Source organism: Antechinus flavipes, chromosome 1 (genome assembly GCF_016432865.1).
Source record: "Antechinus flavipes isolate AdamAnt ecotype Samford, QLD, Australia chromosome 1, AdamAnt_v2, whole genome shotgun sequence".
Classification (NCBI taxonomy): domain Eukaryota; kingdom Metazoa; phylum Chordata; class Mammalia; order Dasyuromorphia; family Dasyuridae; genus Antechinus; species Antechinus flavipes.
Genome location: NC_067398.1, coordinates 634,541,897 through 634,552,978, shown reverse-complemented (window position 1 = coordinate 634,552,978; position 11,082 = coordinate 634,541,897). Strand labels below are relative to the sequence as shown.

At 34.9% G+C, this 11,082-nt stretch overlaps 1 pseudogene; it reads left to right on the top strand.

Moving 5' to 3' along the window:
- The first annotated feature begins 1,772 nt into the window (after positions 1–1,772).
- LOC127539624 (E3 ubiquitin-protein ligase RING1-like) lies at positions 1,773–3,125 on the top strand (annotated as a pseudogene).
- The last annotated feature ends 7,957 nt before the right edge of the window (positions 3,126–11,082 follow it).

Genomic DNA, 11,082 nt, shown 5'->3' with positions numbered 1-11,082 from the left:
TTTAAAATAACTAGACAAAATAAAATATTTGGATGTCTACTTGTCAAGGCAAATTCAGGAACTATATGAACACAATTACGAAACTTTTCTCACACAAATAAAGTCATATCTAAACAACTGGAAAAATGTCAATTGTTCATTACTAATATAATATAATATTTTATAGTTAATATAGTAAATATATGTTATATAAAATAATAGGTAATATAATAAAAATAACAATTCTGCCTAAATTGGTCTACTTGTTCAGTGCCATTCCAAACAAACTGCCAAAAATTATTTTATAGAGTAAAAAACTAATAACAAAATTCATCTGGAAGAACAAAAGATTAAGAATATCAAGGGAATTAATTTTAAAAAATATAAAAGATGGTGGCTTAGCAGTACCAGACTTAAAAGTATATTATAAAGCACCAGTCATCAAAACCATTTAGTACTGACTAAGAAATAGAAGAGTGGATCAGTGAAATAGATGAGATACACGACACAATACATACCTATAAAAGGCATTTTGATAAAGGCCCAAACTTCAACTTATGTAATAAAAAACTCAGTATTTCACAAAAATTACTAGGAAAACTGGAAAATAATATGTTGGAAACTCAACATCTCACACCCCATATCAGAATAAAGTCAAAGTGGGTACATGATTTGGTCATAAAGGGCGATATTATAAGCAAATTAGGAAAGCAAGGAATAATTTACCTATCAGATCTTTGGAGAAGGGAGGAATTTATGACCAAAAGAGAACTAGAGAACATTATGAAAGGCAAAACGAACAACTTTGATTACATTAAATTAAAAATATTATGTACAAACAAAACCAACAGAAAGAAGATTAAAAGCAAAGTGCAAAGCTGGGAAAATTCTTATAGCCAGTGATTCTGATAAAGTCTCATTTGTAAAATTTATAAAAAGCTGTACCAAATTTATAAGAATACAAGTCATTCCCTAATTGATAAAAGGTCAAAGAATATGAACAGATAATTTTCAGATGGAGAAATTAAAGCCATCTATAGTTACATAAAAATGCTTTAAATCACTGACAATTAAAGAAATGCAAATTAAAATAACTATGTTGTACTACCTCACAATTTCTGGGTTAAGATGACAGGAAAAGATAATGATAAATGTTGGAGAAGATGTGGGAAAATGGGCCACTAATGTGTTGTTGGTGTGTAATGGGCTGAGGCTCGGGTTGATGCACTGAGGTCCCAAGCACATGAGGCTAAATAGTAATTGGATCATACTCTATTAATATATAAGCTTGGAGAAAGAATGGCCCTGCCCACTCTTTGTGCAAGTCCTGATGTGTTGTATAGGAAATGACGATTTTGGTGGGTGGAGGCAGGGAAGTGGAAAGGGAAGTAGAAAGAGAGACTGCTGGCTGGCGTCTTGACACAGCTGCTCTCATTGCTATCATAACTGCCCTTCACCTCCGATCCCCCTCTGCTAGCTGGCTTCCTGTCACAGCTGCCCATATTGCTATCGCAATCCCCCTTCACCTCAAAAAGAATAAAGATGGAGGGTTTTCCCTTAACCTGAATTCCTGACTCCAGCTGATTTTAAATACTCGGTCATCACATTGGTGGAACTGTGTAAGGATCCAACCATTCTGGAGAGCAATTTGGAAGTGTAGTAAGAGACTAGGGGAGTGCATATGCAGGGATCTAGGACAGAGTGAGCATGGTCCAGGAGGATTTTTTTGGCTGCTCCTTAGAGGCCCTGTCTGACCCCAGCTCTCTGGAGTGATTGGTTGACTGCTTGTCACCATGGCGACCCCAGTGAATGCACAGAACAGCAGCAGAACTTGGGAACTGAGTCTCCATGAGCTGCATGGGACTCCACGGAGGCCATCATGGATGGCACAGAGATTGATGTTTCCCCACCATCCCTACAGTTAGAGCTCATGTACCCAATCTATCCGGACGTGCTGAAGAATACATGACACAAAGGAGCGTCTCCACCGCTTTTATTCAGAGTATATTGTCGCTGCGCTGCGCAGCGGGAACAGAGTGCCCTCCTTGTAGGAGGAAACTGGTACCAAAGTGGTCTCTCTCCGGCCCACCCAAACTTAGATGCACTCATCTCCCAGATTTACCCAAGTAGGGGGGATCATGTCGTTATACGGCTTAGCGGCCTGCATAACCAGCAAGCACTGAGCTCTATCATTGAGGAGGGACTCCGGATGCAGGCAATGCACAGGGCCCAGTGTATAAGCAGGCAATGCCAGAGTCAGACCTGACAGCTAAGAGTGATAGGGAGGGAGATCCTGGGGAAAGAGAGGGAGATTGGGAGGGGGAAGATTTTAGTTCAGACTCCGCCCAGACTCCACTCCTGGACCTGCCCCCAAACGACCTCTAAGGGTTGTGGGAGGAAGTGAAGGGATGGGGCAGGGGCTATTGCAGGTATAAATGGGGGAGCAGACTCTGAGGATTCTGGGAACTGGAGTGCCCCGCTCGGTGGGGGATTCCTGGGTCCATCAACGCCTGCTGAGATCCCCAGCCCTCCTGATCCAGGAGGAGAGATCCAGCTTGTGTTTTGATCCCATTCTCTGCTGGCTGAAAAAGGAGATTACAGTCAAGACTCGAGCAAGGGTCCTCAAACTTTATAAATAGGGGGCTAGTTCACTGTCCCTCAGACTGTTGGAGGACTATAGTAAAAACAAAAACTTTGTTTTGTGGGCCTTAAATAAAGAAACTTCATAGCCCTGGGTGAGGGGATAATCGTCCTCAGCTGCTGCATCTGGCCCACAGGCTGTAGTTTGAGGACCCTGGCCAGGAATGTAACAGCAGACCACCTCTCCATTTGGCTTTAAGGACTGCATTTGAATGGAGGTACCAATAAGAGGCAGAGGACCCTGAGGCCACAAGTGGAGGTGAGGGAGGGGAGTAGGGGAAAGGAGTTGCAGAGACATCAGGAAATGGAGAAACTGATGGTACAGAGAAGTCAGCCTTGCCCAGCCTGGAGCTTGTGAGAAGCAGTATGTCATCTACATTGCATCTGGAGGAGGAGCTTTCATGACTTGGAATAGTTCACTGACCCTGGAGTTCATGGATGAGAAGTTCTGGAAGGTGTCCAGACCCGTGGAGTTGGGCTATGCCCCAACTAAGGATCCTAAGTGACCCAAGGAGATGGGGGTCCTAGAGCTTCAGTGTGTATGTCCTAACTTTGCCTCCAGGTCTATGTTCCCTCTACACCCCACTCACTTACTTTGCCCGCTGGGCCTGCAAGATGACAAAGATGAGTGGCTTTTGTACAAAGTGTCTATATTAGATTCTTTTATATTGTACAGAGTAGCATGTGCACCCCCAACTCCTTCCTCCTTCCTTTTCTACTCAGCAATCACCTACTTCCTGTAATGGGGATGTTGTGGAGGGAAGACCCTTCCTCCCAACAACGGATTTGCTTTTTTTTTTCCTTTCAAAAAAAAAAAAAGAAAGAAAAAGAAAATATGCTGTCAAATAGGGAATGATTGAACAAGTGGTATGTGAGGTTAATGGAATACTATGATTCTATAAAAAATGATGAACAAGCTGATTTTAGAAAAACCTGGAAAAATTTACAAGAACTGATGTTGAGGGAAACAAGTAGAACTAGGAATACATTGTACATTATAACAGCAAGAATGTTCTATGACCAATTAGAAAAGACATGGTTCTTCTCAGTGGTTCAGTGATACAAGGTAATCCCAATAGACTTTGGAAAGAAAATGCCATATGCATCCAGAAAAAGAACTATAGAGATTGAATGTAGATTGGCACATGCTATGTTCACTCTTTTTTTCTGTTTTTTTTCTTTTTCGTCTCCCATGGTGTTTCCTTTTCTTCCTTTTTTCCCCCTCCAACATGATTCATAACATGTATTATAAAGAAATAAATGAAAATAAAAAGAATAATCCCCCTACAACATATTTATCAGGTGATTGTTTACCATTTTTCTGAAGATTTCTGTTAACGTCCAATGTCTATTAATATTTCTATGAATATGAAATGCAGTACCTCATTTGGGATAGCTTTAATTATTAAGAGCTATGATTTGGGGCAATAATAAATACTAAAAGTAATACTAAATACTATCTCCAACTTCCAAAATTAGTGGTTGTTTTGTCTCCTGAGCCATTTATATAAAGATTAATTGAAATACTCAAAGAAAATTTATCATGCTACCCCTCTTTGCTCTATAATTCTTCTCTTTCTCATATGTGTGGAATGGAGAGATAAGGTGAAGAACTTACAGGAATGTTTAAATTCTTTTAATGAATTTTATCTTTTTTATTATTTCTATGTCTCTGTGACCTACATAAGTACTGTGTGTGCTAACCAATATTTACTCAACCAGAGATGATGACATTTATCCTTGTTCAATGTTATCAATATTTAGATTATTAAATGCCATCAATTCAGTAATCTGAAGATTGAAGGTCTGATGGATGTTTCCTCTTAGAACAAGGGAAACTGAAAGCATTCTGTTCTAATTTGTTTTTGGCATCAATGTTTAACACTCAATTAATTAGGTGAGAGGGTACCTATTTCTCAATGTTCCCCAACTTATGATGTAATCCTTTGTAACAGAATCTATAAAAGCTGTATATCTTTACTAATTCTTTAGCCCTCCTACCATGAGCTTTCTCTTTACCTTATCTCATGATAGAATGGCTCATCCTCTGGAGGTTTTAATAAACAACCTTTCTGCTTTCTATTTTGAGTGATCTCTGAGTAGTCATTTTGGGTAAAGGTCTTCTACATCGCACACATATATCTTCAGTTCATTCATCTGATTATCATGACTTTATTGCTAGGTTCTTTGCCAACCTTGTCTCTCTCCTCTGGCTGCTCTTTAGTATGTATTCCTAAAAATCTGATGTCCAGAACACAATATTTCAAGTATTTTATAATTTGTCAGAGAACATTGAGGTAATCACCTCTCCAGTCCTGGATACTCTACATCTCAATGTCCAAGTAGGTCACATCAGATTTGTTGGCTGAAATTCATGTCTCTCAATTACATATTGGAGAATAGTCCAATGTTCCTTCTAATGTGAATACTTGGAGTTAATTTCCAACTGGATGCATGGGCAAATTTTCTAGTTTTATGTCTTCTCATTGATTTGATTCCATATTCAACTCTTCAGGAACAATGTTGAGGCTTATAAGTCAAGAATACTCCTTTAGTTTCATTTGTTTTGAGTCAACTAAATAAAAATAAAAAAGGAGTAAGAATTCTAATGTAGCTATTGACCGTATCTACATACAAATCCTCTTCCTTCTATCTATTGCTAAATAATTTTTCACATAGTGCATTAACATTTTTTGAATTTCCTCCACATTTATTATATTTTGAATTAAAATACCTCTAAGAAAAGTCCATGTCATATTCTATTCTCTAAGTATTTTCACTCTCTGTTCCTATCTCCTTGGTTTTCCACAGTTATATCTTGTAATTTATTACCATCTCTTTTTTACCAAAGGAAATTTCTTTAACTTTTCTTTATGATATATTAGAAAGGAATTACTCATGTAATTTAAACCTTTAGTGACTCTTGGCTAATTATATTCTCACTAAAGTATTGTCAGGTATCACAAAGAATTCTCTAATTGAGATATAAGGGCAGATTTACCCCAAAATAATATAACCTCTCTGATTTTTAGTATTCTTAGAATAAAGTCAATAGAAATTTTATTTCAACTGCTATGTGTATTTGGATTTTAGCTTTCTATGTTCATATCTGCCATGAACTATTTAGTACTCAGTTCTTATCTTTTATCAATTGTATTGTTGGCTATCCTTATAATTCCCCCCCCCTTTTTTTTTTTGCATACAACAAGTCCTTATCTAATCTTGATTTAGGAAGTTGTAATATGACTTAATTGAAGAAAAATGTAGCTTGGGGTCAGAAGGCATATATTCTAGTCTGAATTCTCTCTGTCTGAGAATCTCAATTTGATACCATTTTACTTCTCTGGTACTCAATTTTCTCTTCTACAAAATTAGACAGGAAGAAAACATAACTGATTTCCCTCACAAGGTTGAAGTTGAAGACCAGATAGGCAAGTAGTGTAGAAAAACAGGATTCAGGTCTATCTCTATGATTTTCTTGGGCTAGTTATAAAATTTTATGTACTTCCTTTTACTTATCTTAAAGTGAAGTGAGGTACTCTGTGGTTACAAAGTTTTCTTTCAGTTATATGACTCGATAGCATAAGTTTTATAAAGTACTGTATCACTTTAACAATCAAATTTGAGCTTTCATCTCTTTGCAGACATGGAAAACAAGACCTATTCGATTTATTTAATTTCAAAAATCAGGAAAGAAAATTCTTTTTTTTCATAATATCATCTAGAACAAATAATATAGCAATAGATATAAACAAATCATATATATTCAGCAATTATTTTACTCATGTCCAAATCTCAGTAATTCCAATTGGGGGTTTCTTTTCAATATGGGTTGTCATTTAATTCTCCAGCTCATTCTATAAAAACTGAGGCAAACAGGGTTAAGTGACCTTCCCAGAGACACACAGTTATTAAATGTCTAAGACTGGATTTGAAATTAAGTCTTCTTGATTCCAGATCTGGTGTTCTATCCACTGTACCATCTAGCTGTCCATCAAGCAAATTCATTTATTACGATTACTTGTATCTCCAATTCAGATAACCAAAATCAGTCTTTGTTATATAACAAAGACTGATATTGATAACCTGAATTGGTGGGTTTGGTAGATTTGGTGGGTTTACAATAAAAAAAGATAAAATGAGTTACATTTCATTCTGTATGCAAACATTTTAGAAATCAGTTGTTGTCATGGGTATATTTGTAGTGTTCTTTCTAGAGCCCCCAAGTTAGGATGACAAAATGTACCATTGCTTTCTAGAGCCCCCATGCTGGGGGTGCCAAAATATACCATCTGGACTAGCTCTCTGGAGGACCTCAGGACCAGTCTGAGTCCTTGGTCTTAGTGGAAGAATGATGAAGGCAGAAAACTCACAAACATGGTCAGAGATGGAGTCCATTTATTTCAAGTCCTCTTAGCCCTTAAATACCTTAGTAAGATTACATCACTATAGCACACTGAGCATGTGCCAACTGTAGAACCATTATATCACTACATCACCACAGCACACAGCTCTAACTATGGTAGCATTACATCACCATAGCACACTGAGCAAGTGCTAACTATAAGGGAGCAGAACCAGATATTTCAACAGGTTCCCTACGGGCTGAAGAGTCTTATACCTTACCCAGAGTTCCCCCACCATCTATGGTCCTCTACATATACCTTCTGTTTTTCCATTAGAACCACAGAATGAATGAGTCTTTAAAGAGGAAGGTAGTAAAATTCTTTCCAAACATTGAATAAAAATATTTAGCTTTGAAAACAATATTCCTTCAGAACATGGAATGTCAGCCAATAGAAAAGAGGTTATTACTTTTGGAATGGATCTCAGAAATCATGTACTACATCCAGTAAATCCAGTGAAGTGAAAACATTTACTCAAGTTTTAATAGAAATTTAGTGATAGAAGCAGATTATAAGACTGTTTTACTCATTGTATGAAAAATTGGGAATATTTAAGGGGAACTAGAGATTTAATATGTACATAAGTGGTGATAAAAATGGCAGTACATTATTATGTATTGTCCATTCTTGGGCCTCTTTCTTCAAATCACACTATTAGTCAAGGTTATAGCATGGAAAAGAGAGACACTACTAGTCCTGTTCAGTTCTCTTATAGAATTAACCCCCAAATCTTATCATATATATAAATAGTAGGAAAAATGGGTTCAATCTCTTTTAGGGATACCATTTTGTCTTTTATATGTCTCTTTTTTCATGGGTGAGGGTGTATCTTTTTCTGATTCAATATCTCCAAAAATGTGTTTAAAAGGAATAGAAGGAGAAAAGGAAAGAAAGAGAAACTCCTTCTTCCCTAATCCCCAGAGATGATTCCTTAATGGGACCTGGTTCCTCATTTCTAACTCATTACTTATTTAGCTCATTGTTTGATTGACTTACTATTTTAAAAATCAGGCTGATTCAGATTTGAAATAATTTTCTTGTCCAATCACCAGATATTTTCAATGTGATGAAATCTTCCTTTCATTCAATGACTGAAATTCCTAAGGTCCTTTGAAAATATTTGAGGACATTCCTAAACTTTGTGATAGCTACAGAAACTTGTTTAATATTTAGTTTCTTTGGTCAATTGAATGACTGAGGTGAGGGTAGAACACTGTAATTACCTTTATTTTATAATTGTTTCAACTATAAAATGAATGAGATTTTTTCTACCTGAAGTCAAAGAGTAGAAGCAAAATTAATTTGTGGAAGTCATAGAAACACAGATTTTGATTCACTTTTAAGAACATTTTGTGCCATTTAGAGCTACATAAAAGTGAAATGATTTGCCTCAGAAGGTGTTATTAGTAATTACTTTTTTTGGTAAATATCAAAGAATCTCAATTATTTGTCAATTTTTTTTAAACTGCTTGTTGGAATTTAATTATTTGAAAGCCTTCTCTAATAATTTTTTCATACTTTTATTGTAATCCTATATAGGTGCCTCCTCAAAGAGTGCCTCAAAAATCTATACCCTTCACTTTCCCCAACACTTGTTCATAAGATATGTTTGTGAATATTTCTATGAGCATCCATCTCATTTGTTTGGGTCCATTTTCTGTGTCTCAATTTCATAGGTATCAACGCCCTATTTGGTTTATCATATCTTGTTTCTCACTCATTCCAATTTCTTTTCCCTCCAACATTTATTTGGAAACATGCAACAGATTATTATTTTCATCAAAAGAATTTTATTTTTCCAATTAGATGTAAAAATAGTTTTCAACATTTATTTTGTTAGATTTTAAGTTCTAAATTTTTCCTCATTCCTTCTCTACCAACCTTCTCCTCAAGACAATAAAAATCTGATATGGGTTATATATGTATAATCATTTAAAACATTTTCATATTAGTTATGTTGTGAAAGATAAATCAGAACAAAAGGGAAAAAATAAGAAAAAGCAAATAAACAGGTAAAAATAGTATGTTTCAATCTACATTCAGTTTCCATAGTTCTCTCTCTGATGTGCATGGCATTTTCCATCTCAAGTCTATTGGACCTACCTTGGATCACTACATTGCTGAGCAGAGCTAAGTCCATCACAATTGATCATCACTTAATCTTGCTATTGCTTTGTACAAGGTTCTTTTGGTTCAGCTCCCTTAACTCATCATCAATTCATGTAAATTAGCCTATTCAGCATTTTTTACAAAATAATAATATTACATTACATTCATATGCCATAATTTATTCAGTCTTTTACAAGCTGATGGACATCCTTTCAATTTCCCATCCTTTGCCACCACAAAAAGAACTGCTGCAGACATTTTTGTATATATGGGTCCTTTTCACTTATTTATGATCTCTTTGAAATAAAGATCCAGTAGTGATAATGCTGGAACAAAGGCTATGCATAGTTTTATAGCCCTTTGAGCATAAGATCTAAATTGCTCTCCATAACGGTTGGATCAGTTCACAGCCCCACAAATATACATTTGTGTCCCAGTTTTCCCACATGCCCTCTGACATGCATCATTATCTTTTCCTGTCATCTTAGCCAATGTGAGGCAGTACTTCAGAGTTGTTTTAATTTGAGTTGCTCTAATCAATAGTGATTTAGAATATTTTTTCAGATGAAGATAGTTTTAATTTCTTCAACTGAAAACTGCCTTTTGATCACTTATCAAATAGGGAATGACACATTCTTATAAATTTGAATCCGTTTTCTACATATATATATATATATATATATATATATATATACGCATATATATGTTCTATGTTTTCTATATGTATATATTCTATATTTCTATATATTCTATATTTTTAGATATAATTTTTTATTAGATATTGATTGTAAAAATGTTTTCCAGCTTTCTGCTTCCCTTCTAGTCAGGACTGATGTTTTTTTTTTTGTTTATGCAAAATCTTTTTAATTTAATATAATCATAATGAACAATTTTGCATTTCATAATGTTCTCTAGTTCTTTGATTATAATTTTTTTCCTTTTTTTCTAAGATCTGTTAGATAAACTATTCCAGCTCTCCTAATTTGCTTATATTATAACACTTTATGTGTAAATCATGAAACCATTTTAACCTTTCCTTGATTTGTATGTGAGATGTCTACACCTTCTTTCCGCTACACCCAGCAATTTTTGTCAGAGTGTGAGTTCTTATCCCAGAAGATGGAATCTTTGGGTTTAACAAATAGCAGATTACTATAGTCATTGATTATTATGTCTTGTGTACCTAACCTATTCCACTGATACACTATTCTGCTTTTTAGCAAGAACTAAATGGTTTTTGAGACTGCTGATCTATAATAGTTTTAGATTTGATATGGCTAGACCACCTTCCTTTGCATTTATTTTTCATTTATTTTCTTGAAATTCTTTACCAAAAGGTACTTCTGGATAAAATTTATTATTGTTTTTTTTTCTAGTTCTTTAAGTAATTTTTTGGCAGTTTGATTGTTATAGCACTGAACAAGTAGACTAGATAGAGACTAGATTTAGATAGAATTGTCATTTTTATTATATTAGTTTATCTTACCCATAAGCAAATGATATTTTTCCTGTTGTTTAGATCTGACTTTATTTCTGTGAAAAGTATTTTTAATGCTATTCATATCATATAGTTACTGGCTTTCTCTTGTCAGGTAGAGTCCCAAAAACTTTTATATTGTCTACAATTATTTTTAAAGGAATTTGTCTTTTTATTTCTTGAATGCCAAAGATTTATGTGGGTTTATTTTAAATTCTGCAAATTTGCTGGAGTTTATAATTATATCAAGTGTTTTTTGTTTTTTGTTTTTTACTTTTAAAAAGTAAACTTTGCTAAGATTTTCTAAGTATATCATCATATTATCTACAAATTTATTTCTCTTCTCTTATTGGTAAAGTTAACTTTATGAATGCAATATTAAATAGTAATTGTGATAGTGGGCAACCTTGTTTCACCTCTGATTTTATTGGTGATACTTCTAGTTATCCCCTTTTCATATAATGCTTACAT